Source organism: Hyalella azteca, unplaced genomic scaffold (assembly GCF_000764305.2).
Source record: "Hyalella azteca isolate HAZT.00-mixed unplaced genomic scaffold, Hazt_2.0.2 contig11177, whole genome shotgun sequence".
NCBI lineage: Eukaryota > Metazoa > Arthropoda > Malacostraca > Amphipoda > Hyalellidae > Hyalella > Hyalella azteca.
Genome location: NW_025941185.1, coordinates 41538 through 57730, shown reverse-complemented (window position 1 = coordinate 57730; position 16193 = coordinate 41538). Strand labels below are relative to the sequence as shown.

General features: G+C 37.1%; 1 protein-coding gene across 1 annotated transcript in view; it reads left to right on the top strand.

Moving 5' to 3' along the window:
- LOC108677943 (cAMP-dependent protein kinase regulatory subunit) overlaps positions 1-16193 on the top strand; it is a 48903-nt gene that overhangs the window by 1840 nt on the left and 30870 nt on the right. The window lies entirely within an intron of this gene.

Genomic DNA, 16193 nt, shown 5'->3' with positions numbered 1-16193 from the left:
ATTTTGAATCGCTGCATGCATTCAAATTCAAATTAGGTCCACCCACACCCCACGGCCAGTGTAGCTGTCAGCTCACCTTCTTCAGAAGTGTGAAAGCTTTTGCCGGTGAAGGTGTGTTTTACGATCGGTCCATAAAGAAGTGTTGATCGGTTCAAAATGACATAAGAACAGGTTCTTTTGAATAACCTATGGATTGGCACCATGTTCACAGACGTATTTAAAAGTCTCAAACCATAATATTCTTCCTATACAAACAGTTATTCACTATTTGGTACAGCAAGGTCAACTGTCGAATTTGACACATTTTTCGATGATCTCACTGGGTAACGTGCATTGCCTCTCTTTGGATCTCAATATTTTCCCACTAGATGGCCAAGACCTAGTGTTTTGGCAGTAGTTTGATGCACAAATGTATGACGTCATCATTTCAACCATCAACGAACGCATGGAACTTAAACAAAGCTTAATATAAAGGAAAAGCTAGAGAGGTGACGGAATTACCCACGGTGTCGGAATATACCACGTTTACCCTATACTCTCCCTCAAGTTCATTTTTGAGTCCTATATGTAGACCAGTAAAGTATCCTGGATAGGTACCTGCATTATCATACATAAGAAATTGGTGTAAATTGTGAGTAAATGAGGAAATTATAAATGAACTGATTCTAAAAAATCTGTGGTTTGTCACTATGCAGTGGCCACAACGGCACAACCCTATGTCATTATGTGTAAAGTGCCGAATATTGGTGAAAATTGTACGGAAATTTTGAATTGTAGGCTAGGGTAAATGCAGTATATTCCAACACATTAAGGACGTAGCAAGAAATGAATGGCTACAAATAGATGATATAGATCACTATGCGCAACTCGAGTTCTGATTGGTTTATGTCACTCTCAATCAGGGTGGAATTCTAGAAATGGAGGTTCACTTATAAAAAAGCTTTCCACTCAAGGTGGAATGCTTTCCCTAGATACCTACAGTGCTCTGCCAGGTGAGTGACTATAAATGAAAAGGAGGATCAAAATTGGACAAACTGTTTCAATTCTATAGTACCTCAGATTTGCTATAAAATTGTTTGAATGTCTCTTTTTTGATAGATATTTTCTATTTTTATTTTATTTAATGCAATTTTTTAAAATTTTCCAGGTTTTTTGTTTGTAATGATCAACTTATCAAGTTTAAGTTAAGTATTTAGTTAACCAGTACTGTACTGTAGTACATATACTATATTTGGGGGCGGGGCTTATGGGCACAACCAATCACAGCTTGAAAGCATCCCCATCAACCAATCACAGCTTGAAAGCATCCCCATCAACCAATCACATCTTGAAAGCATCCCTATCAACCAATCACAGCTAGAAAGCAGATAACATTACAATTCCATTAACCAATCACAGCTGGAAAGTGATAGGATATGTATATAATATAATGGACTGAAAGTGGAAAGTTCCTGGCCTTTCCAAGCTTTCAGGTCCTGCTTTCCAATATGCTATGTGTACTGGTTAATTTAATATCCCTTTAGAATTCCACATTGCTCTCAATACACCACACTACGCACCATGGCGCCAGCAATGATGAAACATCACAAACTGTTGCCATATTTATTTAAAAGCCTTCAGAATTCAAACCTACAAAATCCCTGAATTCTAACACTATTTGGCATATCGTGAGACTAATTCCTGCAGCGCTTTAAACTCTATTAATTTGTAATTCCGGCGCCCTGTGTTGGAATTCCGACGCCCTGTGTGAGCTGTATTGGAAATGACTGCACAGAACAAGCTTAATAAAAAATTTTAATTTTTTAATTAAACTTTTAATTGAGAGCTATTAAGCTTTTAATTAAGAAAATTTTAATTTATGTGTGTGTCTAATTCCAAGCTGTGTCAGAATTAGTTTTTATATGTCTAAAAGACTAAAACCATCTGTTAACTTAATCATCTATTAATTTATTTACCACTTGAAATCAGCAAATACAAGTATACTTAAAGTATTCCTATTTCCTAATATATTCACAGACATATTTAAAGGTCTCAAACCATAATATTCTTTCTACACAAGCAGTTTATCACTATTTGGTAGAGCAAGGTCAACTATCAACTTTGAGACATTTTTTGATGTTCTCACTGGGTGATGTGCACCGTCTCTCTTTGGATCTTGACATTTTCCTGCCAGACGACCCAGATCTAGTGTTTTGGCAGTAGAATGGCGCGTAATAGTATGATGTCAGTCATGTCACTATTTCAACCATCAACAAATGCGTGGAACTAAGACAAAGCTTAATATAAAAGAAAAAAGTTGAGAAGTTTTGGAATTACCCAGGATGTGGGAATATACTGCGTTTACCCCTAGGATAAATTATTTAATCAGTGATTTTTGGAAGGCATGTGCAATAGACTCCTGCGTCTCGAAATAATTTTCTCGAAATGAACCGGGACAGACGTAACGAGACGAGAAAATTCTGGGAAAAAAATAACGGGACAGAGGGTAAAATTTGTCCCGGAATAAATGTATGAACCGAGACAAGACTTCTGTCCCGGACTTTGAAACTTGTGTCCCGGTTATTTATGAACCGGGACGAGACAGACAGATTTGAAACGAGACATAACGAGACGAGACGAGATTTGTCTTAATTATTAAGGACAAATCAAGTTTTTCGATTACGATACGAATTGTTTCGAAAACATGGGTTAAAGAATGACAAGTTAGCCATTTATTGCTAATAGGGCCATAGACAGTTACCAGTTAAATTGAGTTAATTACAGATTTAGCAAAATTTGTCTGACCTAACTGACATGGCAGTTAGTTAGTGGTCCGACAAACACCGCAAAACTGTCGATGTATGGCTGAATATTGAGTAAAAACTGTTACCATTAAGTCGTAACTAGGGCTTCCATGGCACTTTATGGGAACTGTACGAGTACGAGTCAAGTTCATTGCGTGTTCGGAACGAGTTCAGGCGCCACGGAGCACATTGGGACGCAGGGTCTAGATTAGTCAGCCAATTAGTAGACAGTGGAGTGGAGTCCTGGTAAGATATTCCTAATAATACTAAAGCTAGTTTTAGATTATCTCTGCCTTCAATAAAATTTTGTGCTACGCCTCCAGGAAATCATCACAATTGCGCAGTTTCCTGAATTGTTATTAAACGCTTGTTTAAGGGGGGGGATATTGCCTAAAATTTTTGATTTTGCCTTTTCCGGTTAGAAGTCTCATCTTAAAGCTGACATTCTGACCTATCCAACGGTACAATAACCACCACTGTACATTGATTTATGCGTTCACGACATATCGCTAAAGGGTTAGGGGTGGTGGAGTTCTTTAACATTTAAGATAGGGGGAAATTAGCTGCCGAGCTCTTAAATAGTGTCTGCTTGAGCTGCACTTCAGTTACCTGCCTGGCGTCGTATGGGGTAGTTTGCATGCAGTCGTTCCCACCATCCTTGACTGGAATCGAGCTCCAGTAACGTTTAGTCTTGTATCCTTGCTACATTGAGTGACTATTCCGATGCGTGCGGGACTTTGTCGGGCTCTATTGAAAAGTTAACTTATTATCACTGCAAACCTATCTCCTCCTACAGTTTTCAAGCTACAGCATTGAAAGATATACCATTCGATTTGTAAAGACCATACCTATCGAGCAACAAAGCCCCTTTTTTAGATTTGTACATAGTTTGGATTGAAAATGGGGGGAGGGGGGGAAATCAGAAGAAAATGAAAAGAAAACAGGAAAATGCGTAGGTATAAAAAAGCTCCGACAAAAATAAAAAATCGGGCTGTGTTACTCGATTGGTATATGATCTTTACGAATCGAATGGCATTCATTCGATGCTGTAGCTTGAAAACTAAAGGAAGAGATTCCGTTTTCTATGAATTTCACGTTTTCTTTGAATTCATACAAAAAAAATCATACCAACAAAATGTGCTTGTATTTCGGTTTTACAAATATGTGTGATTCGTTAGTAAATGTGGAAGTTTTTCCGGAGGGAATCACCCCCCCCCTTAACGTTATTTAGAAAGGATACACATGAATATTTCGAGTTCTTTTTTGAAGATCAAACTATTATATTTTTTCCGGAGAATATATAAGGAGAATGATCAAGGCAAGATCGATGAATCTGATTCTGTGATTGAGCTGGAGGCAAATCAAAGTCTGTCCAGTCAACCGATGTCACCAGCTACAGCTAGTATTGCCTCCTTCAGACCATCATAGAACACAATTTTTGGAAAATAAATAACGTGCTTTTCCATTTTATTTGCCTGTCAAGATTAAGTACCATATTAAACCACAACATGTATTTGTAGCAAAAATCATTTCAATTACCGATCTCCAATCAGAATAGTAAAAGGATAAGTCTCAAGTTATTATATAAATGTATGACGGTAAGCCAAAGTTTACACCACATCAATAATTGATTCGTCTCCTTATTTCTCGTTATGTCTTGTTAAAATGGCTATAAATTCCGGGAAATTTTAATATACCTATTTTAACTGGGATGTCTCATCTCGTCTCGGTATCGTCCCGGAATTCCTACGGACGGCTGAAAATATTCCCGGTTTTTATTGCAAACCGGGACAGAGCCTGTTGTCTCGTCTCGTCTCGGACACAAAAAAATACCAAACGCAGGAGTCTAATGTGCAAAGTCAGAAAAAATGTGTTATTTTTGAAAAATGTGTTATAGATGAGAGGCACTACTTTTTAGTCTTTGATATCCAGGCTGTGGAAAATATTTTTTGAGCCCTAAACTGTATAATAAGCAGGCTATAATTCTATGATTTATTGTAAATGTAGCTTCAATGTAGGCCTCATCATGCACCATGAACTGTCTTGGCAGGTTAGGACACTAGAGAAGCAAGGTTCATTCAGTTCAGTAACTTCATTCACAGCTCATTATATGATCTAAGTTAAATAAAAGTTATCACAGGAAAACTATATGAAATTAATATTATGTTACTAATTACAGCTCCTTGCCTTTTAACCTCTTCCTCTATTAATGATATTAACACATTGACTCCGATTGCTCATATGCCAAACTTCCCTAGCAGAGGGTGACAAATTTCATTTCTCAAGTTAGTTTGACACTTGCCGTTGCAGTGAAAGTAGGTGCACAGCTCTGTATGCATTAGACTGGACATGTTGGTGAGAGAAAACATGTGTGACATATGTGTACCACAATGTACTACAGCCAAAAAAACCTTGCAACAAACAAAGTGGAACACTATTGTACCACGGCTCTGTGGTCTAATCATGGCACAAAAAAAGTGTAAAAAACATGAAAATGTCTAGAAGTTGCTACAAATCATCAAATGATAAAAGAAATATGACTGGTATTCCATATTTTTATTAATTTTCATTATTTTTGCTTGCTTTATGTGATAACTGAAATTTGAGGCTGTGAAAGAATGCCGTATTTGTTTCACTCCTGTGCTATTAAAAAATAAGAGCATTTGAGATTTGTTATGATTTTCCATTGACCCTATCCTTTCTATTACCGGTAAAAAATATAATGTGACTCAGACTTCTTAATTTGTATGTTAAAATCTATTTTAAAATAATGTGCTGAAATAATTGAAATGCTGCACATATGTACCACTAGAGCAATATACCTCGTGGTATAGATATGTACTACTTCATAGTCAAAGTGTTAAGGGAAGCAAGCATTTCACTCAAAACTAGAAAATTTTGGCTTTTCCAGTTTTTAGTATCATTTTAAAGGTCCAGAAATTGTGCATCTAAAGAGCCCAAGGCCATGTTTGTGTGTTCATTTGTTCGTTCACTACAGCCGTCAAAGCACAAGTAAAACCTATACCTTCAATGATCACAAATTTAAGTTTTTGGGCTCTCCTGAAAAGTTAAAATTGCAATGTTAAAAGCCTATTTCCTCCTATGATTTTCAAGCTACAGCATTTAGAGATATATCATTAGATTTGTAAAGAAAAGATCTAGAGAATGGTCATAGCTTTTTTGTAATTTTGTTAAGGTTTGTATTGTATTTTGCAAAAAATAGGCAGATGGGGGGAGGGGAAATAGAAAAACTGACAAAAAATCATCCCCACCCACAAAAACAAGAATTAAAAAAAAGCTACAACAAATAGCTAGATATGGTCTTTATGCATTGAATATGTATCTTGATGATATGTAGCTTGAAAATCCTAGGAGAAGAATGTTTGCCTTTTTTATGAATTTCATGAACAGAAGTTACATGAACAAATAAGTCTTAGATTTCTGTTTTACACACGAGTACCCAGTTTCAAAGTGATCTGTCCATTAATAAATTTTTTTTTTCAAGATGCTCCCTTAATGTAGCTTTGTTTCTAGGTTTATGAATATAATCAAAATTTCAGTGAACCAAATATGACCTATATTAATATATTCTTAGGAGAAAAAGAATACCCAGGGATTCTTCAAAAAATGTCTTTTCATAGCTAGTTGTTTGATCCAAAATGCTTGACATAATATGGGTACTATTAGATTAGGTTACTCATTGAATGTAGTATTTTGAGAATATGTATGTTGTTAATGATGAGTTTGTTCGTGTTGAATGGGCACTTTGAAGCCTTCAGTCCAACATACACTGTATTGTTTACCTCCTAAATTTGCATTTACTTCTACTTGTCACTGAGGTAGTGCTGGGTTTAGCATCCTCTTTTATCACTTCACTGTACAGATGGCTCAAGATGGAAATATTTTCATGGTTTTGCTTTCATGATGTTTGTAGACACTGACCTAGGATTATAAGTTTGAAAATTTTTTGTTTATTTTCTGCACCTGAAAATTCTGTGTGAAGAATTACCTTTACTAGATTGTCTTTATTAGTATTGAAATTGCTTGATTGCTTACATTGCAAATGTATATAAGTAATAATATCACTCATTTGCTTGAATCGCAAATTCACTAAAAACTTAATAGCAAAGAAAACTCCACAAAAATTCATAGTACCGTAGTATCTTTAAAGAAAACGTTTCTGAGTCCAGCTCCATCGTCAGTTTGAAAATTCTAGAACACAGACAAATCAGTGATTAGTATTTAGTACCGTAAAATGGGGTAACTTAGACCACTTTCTTTTTTATAAATGATGCCATTTTTTTACTAGCTAAATTAAACTTGAATTGAAACATGCAAAATACAGGTTAGGGCTGACATTAGGTGGTCTAAGTTACCCCATTTGGGGGCGGCGCCCCCCATTTGCACACTATGTCACTTTCCTAAAATTTGTTATTTGCATATGTAACTAGAAGAGTTCTACTACAATGCATCAAAACCTGGAGTTATTTTACCAAAAAATAAAAAAATTGGAGGGGGTACTCTGACAGGCTTTATATAATAGCTTTTTTTCATGGGTCACATTTTTAATTTTTTAACCTATTGGATATGCAAACTTTTCAAATCTTTCTTCTGTGTTATGTAGCCTCAGTATTAGGCCTTTAATGCCCATTGACAAAATTTTTCTATGTCAAATAGTTTTTGAGTTGTGGGGGTTTTTGTTAAAAAAACGAAAAGTGGTCTAAGTTACCCCGCCGGTCTAAGTTACCCCATTTTACGGTACAGTATATAAAATTTAGGAGCAATAAAAAAAGTAGTTAAAAATTCACAAAAATTAGCAATATTCATTACTGAATTTTTGGCATTTTCTTTGCCTTTAAATTCTTGATTGTCTTCAAACTGCTTATAGATTTAAATTTTGGGCAGGCTTGGGAAAGAGAATAGGAAAGTGAATGACTTCTTAAATTCCTAAATAAGTTTTATATTTATATATTAGAAGGAAAATCTCATCAAATTTCAGGTGCTACACTTCACTTGTTAATTGCACAATGATTAGGATTCTGGTTAATCGTTAGATTGATTAAATTTGATAATAATACAATTCAAGCTACAAATCTTGATCTATTCATTCTAGTTATGCATTTCATTAATTGAACAAACACTGGAATATTTCTCAGTGTGTAAATATTTCCAAAAGTTATACATACAATTTTTTCATTGAAACTGATCAACAAGCTCCATATAATTTTGGCAGAGCAATAGGCTGGCCTGTCCAAGCCATCTATTGATTCTATTCTTGTCTTTACAGGTGAGTCACAGCTCAGAGAACAAGTGTTCTGGATGTGCGTGAGTAATGACTTCATTTATATATGAATGAGTGAACTGTGATGCATATTGAAAGTGAAGATTTATTTGAATGTACTGTCGGGCATCTTTTCATATTGACCAGTTGAATTAGTAGGTATATATAATGGTAGGATTTTTTCATTGAAACGGCCACGCAATTCTGGGGCCATAATATTGAAAATTCTTATCAGTTGGTAAATTTGACAGCCTATCACTGATGGCTTTTCTAGGTAAAAACACCAATCATAGACTAGAAATGGGCTGCTATGTGTATTTAGGTGCACATACTATGTGTGCACTTATTCTCCATTTGCTTGGACTGGATGACCAACATGAAAGCATAAGGGCTGAAAGCATTGTCCAAGCTATTTGGACAACATGTCTTCCATTTATACAGTATAGCAGACATGCCAGTACATTGAAGAAGAATTACAAAAAATTAACACTGCATAGAACCTATGAAAATGATATGATGTGATCAATAAATCATGACCAACAGAGAGAGGTTCTTCCCCTATCCCAAGCTACTTTTTAATTTTTTTCTGGTGCTATCAGACTTTTTGGCAAAGTAAATATATGTGTTTGGACTTGGAGTGATGCTGAACACATCCATAAATTCAGAAAAAATTAGCTTCAATGGGTTTGACAGGATCACCATGAATGTCACCCTGGGGTCTTGGCACAACCACCTTGGTAGGTTAAGGCTTAACTCCGCTTTACTAATTTAGGTTTCACTAATATAATTTTTCCAGTGCACTGCACTGCACAATAATTCTATAAGTAAATGAGGACTATAGGTTACTTTAATGATTTAATCAGCATGGCTGAGGGTAGAGGGTCCACAGGAGAGCCGAAGTGGGGGGGAGGGCAGGTCCACAGGAAAGAAGGGGTTAGGGGGGGGGCGAGGTTCGCAGGAGAGAAGGGGTTATGGGTGGGAAGGTTCGCAGGAGAGCCGGGGTAGGGGGGAGGGCAGGTCCACAGGAGAGAAGGGGTTAGGGGTGGGGAGAGGTTCACAGGAGAGCCGGGGTAGGGGGCCAGGGGACTCCTTGGTCCTAGGGGTGCAGTGAGTTCGATAGCGTTCGTGGTGTGTGCGTGCGTCTGTACGTAACTGGCACCAACCGTCCGTGCTCTTACCTCATGCCTGCTAGTGCTGCCGGGGCGGTCGTGGGTGAAGGTTATGTCGTGTCGCGGTGCGCGGACGTATCTCAGTCGAATTGCGTCGTGCCGGTATGATACTGAAATCAGCATGTGTAGCCGCCGAGTTCAGCATTATAACAACGTCTGTATTAGATCTGTAATGCCTGGATAAGTTTGAGGTTTATTTCTTATTTAAGCCTAAGCTCCAATGTGACCCTGAATTTATCATGAACGGCTCGTGAATTACAAGGAGCTTTGGAGCCCGTTTTTTCGGGCGAGATTAGCCTAGCCAGTTGTTAGTTTTACTTGTTTGCGCACCTGTAATATTTTTATTGCTGAATGAATGTTCTTATCTTGTCTGTATGGAGAGTGCGGTATGAATTGGTGAATTCACATGTAACATGCTTTGTTTCATGCAATAATTGAATTGTTGGGGTGATGGTATTAATAAAATTCCTCTTAAAAATGAACTAATTAGATGATAGCATTTTGTGAGCGTCTTTGGTCGGTAGTGATTTGAGCGGTCAACCTTCTTCTAGCCTGCGCTCTTATTTATCACGGATGTTTATTTCAATTATATTATTATTTATTTAATTTCCGTTCAAAAATTCTTCATTTGAGCCTTGAAAATAATCTACGGTTGGAATTCGGTTTACTTTTCTGCTCATATCTCGTCATTGCTGAAGCCTCCATCATCCCTATAACCCATTTAATGGTACGGTCTATTAATTAGTCGCGGATCTCTTATGTAATCGTCACTGTTAATTCACAACGATCCTTGTAATTTTAGTTATATTTTGAACCTTGTTGATGGCTTGGAGCATATATCTGATCGAACATGGTGTGTTCTGTGCTGCTACTGATGTTGCATCCTGACGAGTGCTCGCAACACGCCACTTGCATGTGATAGTTCTCGTCGTATACTTAAGTGCATTTTTTTTTCTTTTAATAATGATATAAGATAAAATGGTTTTATCGTAAATTTTTCGATTTGCTTTTTTCGTAAGTTTAGTAGCAGGCAAATATTTTGAACGCAAATGTAAGGTGTTTACGAATCGAGTGAAATTGAACCAGGATGAATAATTTCCGTTACTTGAATATTTAATAAACGGATATTTCGATGGTACTCGATTGAAGCTATTGGAAGTGTTGTTCTCTCAAATACTTATTGTTCCGTGTAAACTAAACGTAGAATTAAACGGTAGTTAGAGACCCCCAAACTTTCTAAAATTGAATTCGACTAAAAATGAACACATTGGTGAGCAAGCAGTGTCTGTACTTTTGTGGAGGTACGACATTGTTGAGGTTGAAAGCTACTTCGCTTGTACAACGCGTTCCAATAGACCTAAGATGGTATCAATGATCCGTTTTAAATTGATTTATCGCAGTAACGTGAGTTGCCATTGCACTTCAATGATTCCTAGAAACTTGAGCACTGCACAATACTCTTCTTACAACGAACGTAATTGTTTATTAGTATAAACTGAAAGACCGACTGTCTTGAAGAGAGGAATTCACCGGAAATATGCCCAGAACCTTCCACTGCGCTCGTCTGTTGCTTCCTGTCTAGCCTTCGTGGCCGACCTTGTTGTTATAGTTTGTTTTGGTTGACTCCAAGTAAAGGTAACGAAGATATGTATATGGACCATTCAATTGCTACATATTTTCCATGTTTAATTATTCTATAGATGGGGACTTAATAGCGCAAATATAGGGTTCGTTACTCCGTTAGCCAATCACTCACGGCTTTCTATGCCAAACCACTTAAATCACAGAAGAGGAATCGGTCGCTACGTGTACTTACGCCGCTACGTGTACTTAGGCCGCTACTTGTACTTAGGCCGCTACGTGTACTTACGCCGCTACGTGTACTTAGGCCGCTACTTGTACTTAGGCCGCTAACATGTACTTAGGCCGCTACATGTACTTAGGCCGCTACATGTACTTAGGCCGCTACATGTACTTAGGCCGCTACATGTACTTAGGCCACTACATGTACTTAGGCCGCTACGTGTATTTAATTGAGCACGTTATAGTAGTATGGCCTCGAGGCTTTAATGAACAATCAATCACTGAGTTGCAGTTATCAAATTAGCTACATTAAGCGTACAAATTTTGGAGAAAAATGGCCCCTGTGCTGGTGGATATGTTGAATTATTATTTTTTTTTTCAAGGATCAAGCCGCTTCGGGGAAATATTTGATTTCCGTCGTGACAAATGGAGTGGAAATAAAAGAACTGAGGAGAAGCGGCTTAAATTTTATTGTTTCTGACTGATTCTGCAATTGTTTTAGACGCGGTCATGTTTCTCGCTCGTTAGCGTCTCCCTGCGGGCATGCCGATAGCAGGCTAGCTATGTTTTATGCAGCTTTTACAACTTTTAAATAAAGTTTAAAAGTTGGAAAAAGCAGGTAAATTCAGTGAAGGTATGATTAGTGACCGTATTCACTTGGGGGTTTCTTTGCTTTTAAATAAATATTGATCAACTTGCGATTTATTCATTTTTCTCAAGGCTGGAATTTGATGGTTTTTCGTTGATAATCTGATAACTTGAAATGATTTTGCGTTCGTTGAAGATTTATTCGTTCACGAATTTACACGGTCGGTAGATAAATAACATCAACATGTAATCCAGAATCAAGATATTGGATTTAATCAATCCTGATAGTGGTAGGTCTGTTGAGAGATTTATGGCGCCTTGTAAAACGAGCTCAAAACGCAGCCGAAAGGCTGTAATAAAAGGCATTTTTTTGTCATTCATCACAGCCTTACAATTGTGTTCAATTTACACTACGCATGGAATTCTGCCATTGTGATGTTAGGTGTCTTCTGATGATGAAGCAAACACTGAATTTTTCTATTTTTAGTTTTGACAATTGTTTACTTGAACTTCAAAACACTCCTGGTCAAAGTCAACTATTCGTTGAACAATTATTGTTGCATTATTAACTGCCCGATCAAAAGTTGACATGATTGTTGTTTGATGAGTTGTCAGGCCAAAGAAACTTGGATCCAAACTTAGCTGTGGTAGCCTATGAACCAGGAACTGTATGTGCAAGAAGTATTATAATGATATTGCAAGGTTTATAACGTCATAAATTCTGTTATCCTTCAATTATGTATTCGAAATATCGCCCTTAAGATTTATATTGTGAAGCGACTTGATAAGTTTATGATACTGAAAGCTTTATGACGTCCTAATTTCTGTTATAGTCTCATTATGTATAGGTATTTGACCTCCAGCACGTATAATTTAAGGAATAAGTTTATGATATTGAGAGTTTGATGACGTTTTAATTTCGGTTGATATTGAAAGTTTGATGACGTTTTAATTTCGGTTATATCTCATCATGTATAGGAATTTGGCCTCCAGGGTGTTTAATTTAAGTCAGCTCTCGTAAGTCTGAAAGGGAAATGTATCCAGGTCCATAAACTTCTCGATTGCTCAACAACTTTATGGGTGGGCCTGTCAGTTGTACGCGAGGTCATGTAGCGAGATTCTCACTAGCGTCGCCAAGCTAGAAGAAGCGTATTTTGATATACAAATTTTGTCTTCACTTACTGGATGGAATTTTTTTTACTATTAAGACACTTAGCTATATATGGAATTGGTTCCTCTCAAAGCTTCTTTGCTAATTAATTAGTTAGAAAAAAATAATGGAATCCTTCTTGTCCATCCTGTGAAATTTTTTTCCGAATGAAGTTTCTAAAGGTTTCGTGTAATTGAGTCCAAATGAAATGGTAGAGTATGTTGCAATAAGACGGTGCAAGTTGAAGAGGTTGCAGGAGCCGAGTTACCTGAGCTGACTTCTTATTAGCTGAAGCGACTCTCATGTTGCCGAACCTCTTCTCTCTCCTGTGAATTACATTTCTAACTCAGCCGCCCTTCAAAGAAATCATCCACTTCCTATTTATAGCTTGGAACGTTCAAATCAGTCATAAAGTTCGAGCGAATAGAAGAAGTTTTCAAGAGTGATTACGAACAAATAGATGAACAAACTATTTGAAAATGTCATCTGGTTTTACGTTTTTTTACAAATTACTTCTGTCTTTGAATTTTCAAGCCTGCTCTTTCATCATTACCTAAAAGGTGATGAATTTTCGCCTCAAAATGAATGACATCTTATGGCCTGCAGAAAAGTGACGGAAACTTGGCAAGAAAAATTCATTTTTAAATTCTTACTCCGCCAGCGGTTTTGAAGTCAGGCCTAAAGAAGACAAAATGAAGGCTAGGTCGCTCCTAAAATCAGTCCATACACGAACAATCTTATAACTCCTTATAAAATAATATTTGGATCATAATATCATTATTTCAACCGCTTACTTGAATTATCAAGCATTCATTTGTAGCGCATACAACCATTCATACTTTTCTTCCTTTCAATTTAAATAGAAGAATCTTCGCAATCACTCACTTTTTCGTTCCAAAATTTCCTGAACTTGTGTCCTTAAACATGTAAGATTTGTGTCTTTAATGTGGCAAGCAATTTACTGCCCATAAAATTCACTGTTGGGCCTCAACTGGCCTTGGAACCTTGGAATATTGCCAGAACAATTCCAGGATTCCAGAACGGCGTTCTCGTATTATTTATGCACATTACCTTGAGCCCGTGTTTTGCCGGGCGTCTGTTCCGGAAGAGTCTTGACATATTTTATACGGTAGATCCTCCAAGGATGTTTTATACGGTCGACCTTCCAGGGATGTTTTATACGGTCGACCTTCCAGGGTTGTTTTATACGGTCGACCTTCCAGGGATGTTTTATACGGTCGACCTTCCAGGGATGTTTTATACGGTCGACCTTCCAGGGATGTTTTATACGGTCGACCTTCCATGGATGTTTTATACGGTCGACCTTCCAGCGATATTTTATACGGTCGAACTTCCGAGTGCTCTGGATTAGCACTCTTTTAACAAGGTGACATCTTACTGACAATATTCTTTTTCTCGTTGTAAAATATCCTCATGTCTGACTTTCGAAATCCGTGCTCTTTTCTTTTGTTTGGCTATGGTTGCTTCTATATAACAGTTATATATATACGTTAGTGTGGGGAAATACACAAGATTATTCGGTAATTTTGTTGAATCTTGATTAGTTGGCTGGAATCAAAATTTTATTTCTCGTGTCATTTATTGTTACTTGAATAAATTTTACTAACTATATTACTTCAGATATTGAGAAAACTTCGAGGCATTTCAATTTGGTTTATTCGGATGAGTTTCACAAATAATGTTATGAAGTACATAGCTGCATAAGATTTGGTCAAATAACGGGCTTCTGGCCTACGGCGCTCTCTAATGGCCATATTTCTCGAACTCTTGAGAAGTTTTAGCAAGCTTGCCAGCTCATTAAATCTGGCGTATAGACCATGACACTTGCCCCTTTCTCACTCACACTCCATTTTATCTTGTCCCATTTTTTTTATCCACTCCATTTTTTTATCTCACACTCCACATTTCTCCATCCATTTTATCCACTGTAGTGTCATTCATTCTTGCTATTCGTCTATTTTAATTCATCGAATTTATTTGATCTACGGTACTAGTTATGTCCTTGTTGGATATGTATTTAGAATAATACAAATGTATGAATAGAACTTGCACCTTTATAAGCCACTATTACATGCAAACATCATTTTTTTCCGCGATGGAAACAAATTTCTGAGTCTTCAAGTCTCGCGGGATTCAAATGGATCCCCACATTTTTCATTAGAATAACTTGTTAAAATGAACGTGGAAGGATACCCAGACGCAGACGGTTCCTCTACCGGATCCTCGGACGCTTGTTTCGTATTGCGCCTCAGTTAGGTAAGGTCATTGTCGCGGCTCCGGTAGATTTACCAGTTTTGTGGCGCGTGGCGTACCTTAGCTGCCTAATCGCGGCGAAAAGACATTAAGGATCAAAAAGACGATCTTGATTTAATTCTTTACTATTCAGCTATCCCCTTGATCGTCAGAGTCCATCTTGGTGCATCTTTATTACCCTAAACAAAATTTTGAGTCGCCCCAGCTTCTGGTAATCCAAATCAGAAGCTGACGCGTCTGTAAATTTTCACTGGGTGGCCGTTAAACGGACGAGTTTCACTCTATTCCATTTGCGATTCATTTTGTTTCTTGCTATATTTTTAAATATTTTATATCCATACTATAAGTTTTACTGATTTTTGTTTAGTTTACTATACAGTGTTATCTTGTTGCTTACTTATGCCCTAGTTGTGGTCAACTCGTTATCACCTTGTCCGGTCGGTGGGAGTAAAACCACTTGTTCTAGAGATAGCGTTATCACTTTGTTTTATTTCGTTTCATTTGTGAATTGATACACGTGCTCGCTTGGCTCTATACTGAATGTGGCAGTGAACTATGTTGGCAAGTGCTTTCAGTGTTTCTATTCTCGCTACGTCCGATTCTTTTCGTGCTATAGATTAAAAAGTTAAGTTATTTGGACAATATGACGCATGAACAAGTGCGCTTAGTTATTTACCGATGTCGTTACCTCGAATAACTAATGAAAAACATAGGTTTTAGCTGCTGTTGCGTGCTCATAATGGTAAGAACGATGTATCTTCCACTTTTTGTTATTTTTTACAAAACTTAAATAAACGGGTGGATATCTAAGAACTGATTGATATTTCCCAAACTTTTTGGAAATAATATTTCGCGACACACACTAGTGGCAAAGTAACCTGGCCGTTTTCACATGGAAATCTTTTTGTTCTCAAGAAAACATTGTAGTGCTAGTGCTGCTGCTTGAAAACTTTTAATTATTTTTAATAATTAATAAGGTTTATGAGCGCCATCTTGAAGCACATCTTGAATGCGTAGTACCATGTATGGAAGACCTTGAGTCTCGCTCCGGATGCTGTGATTATTATTATTTTCATATTATTATTCTTCTCGTTCTCGAGGAAGTCACATTGTGTCACTGAGTCAGCGAAACAGATGCTGAGTAG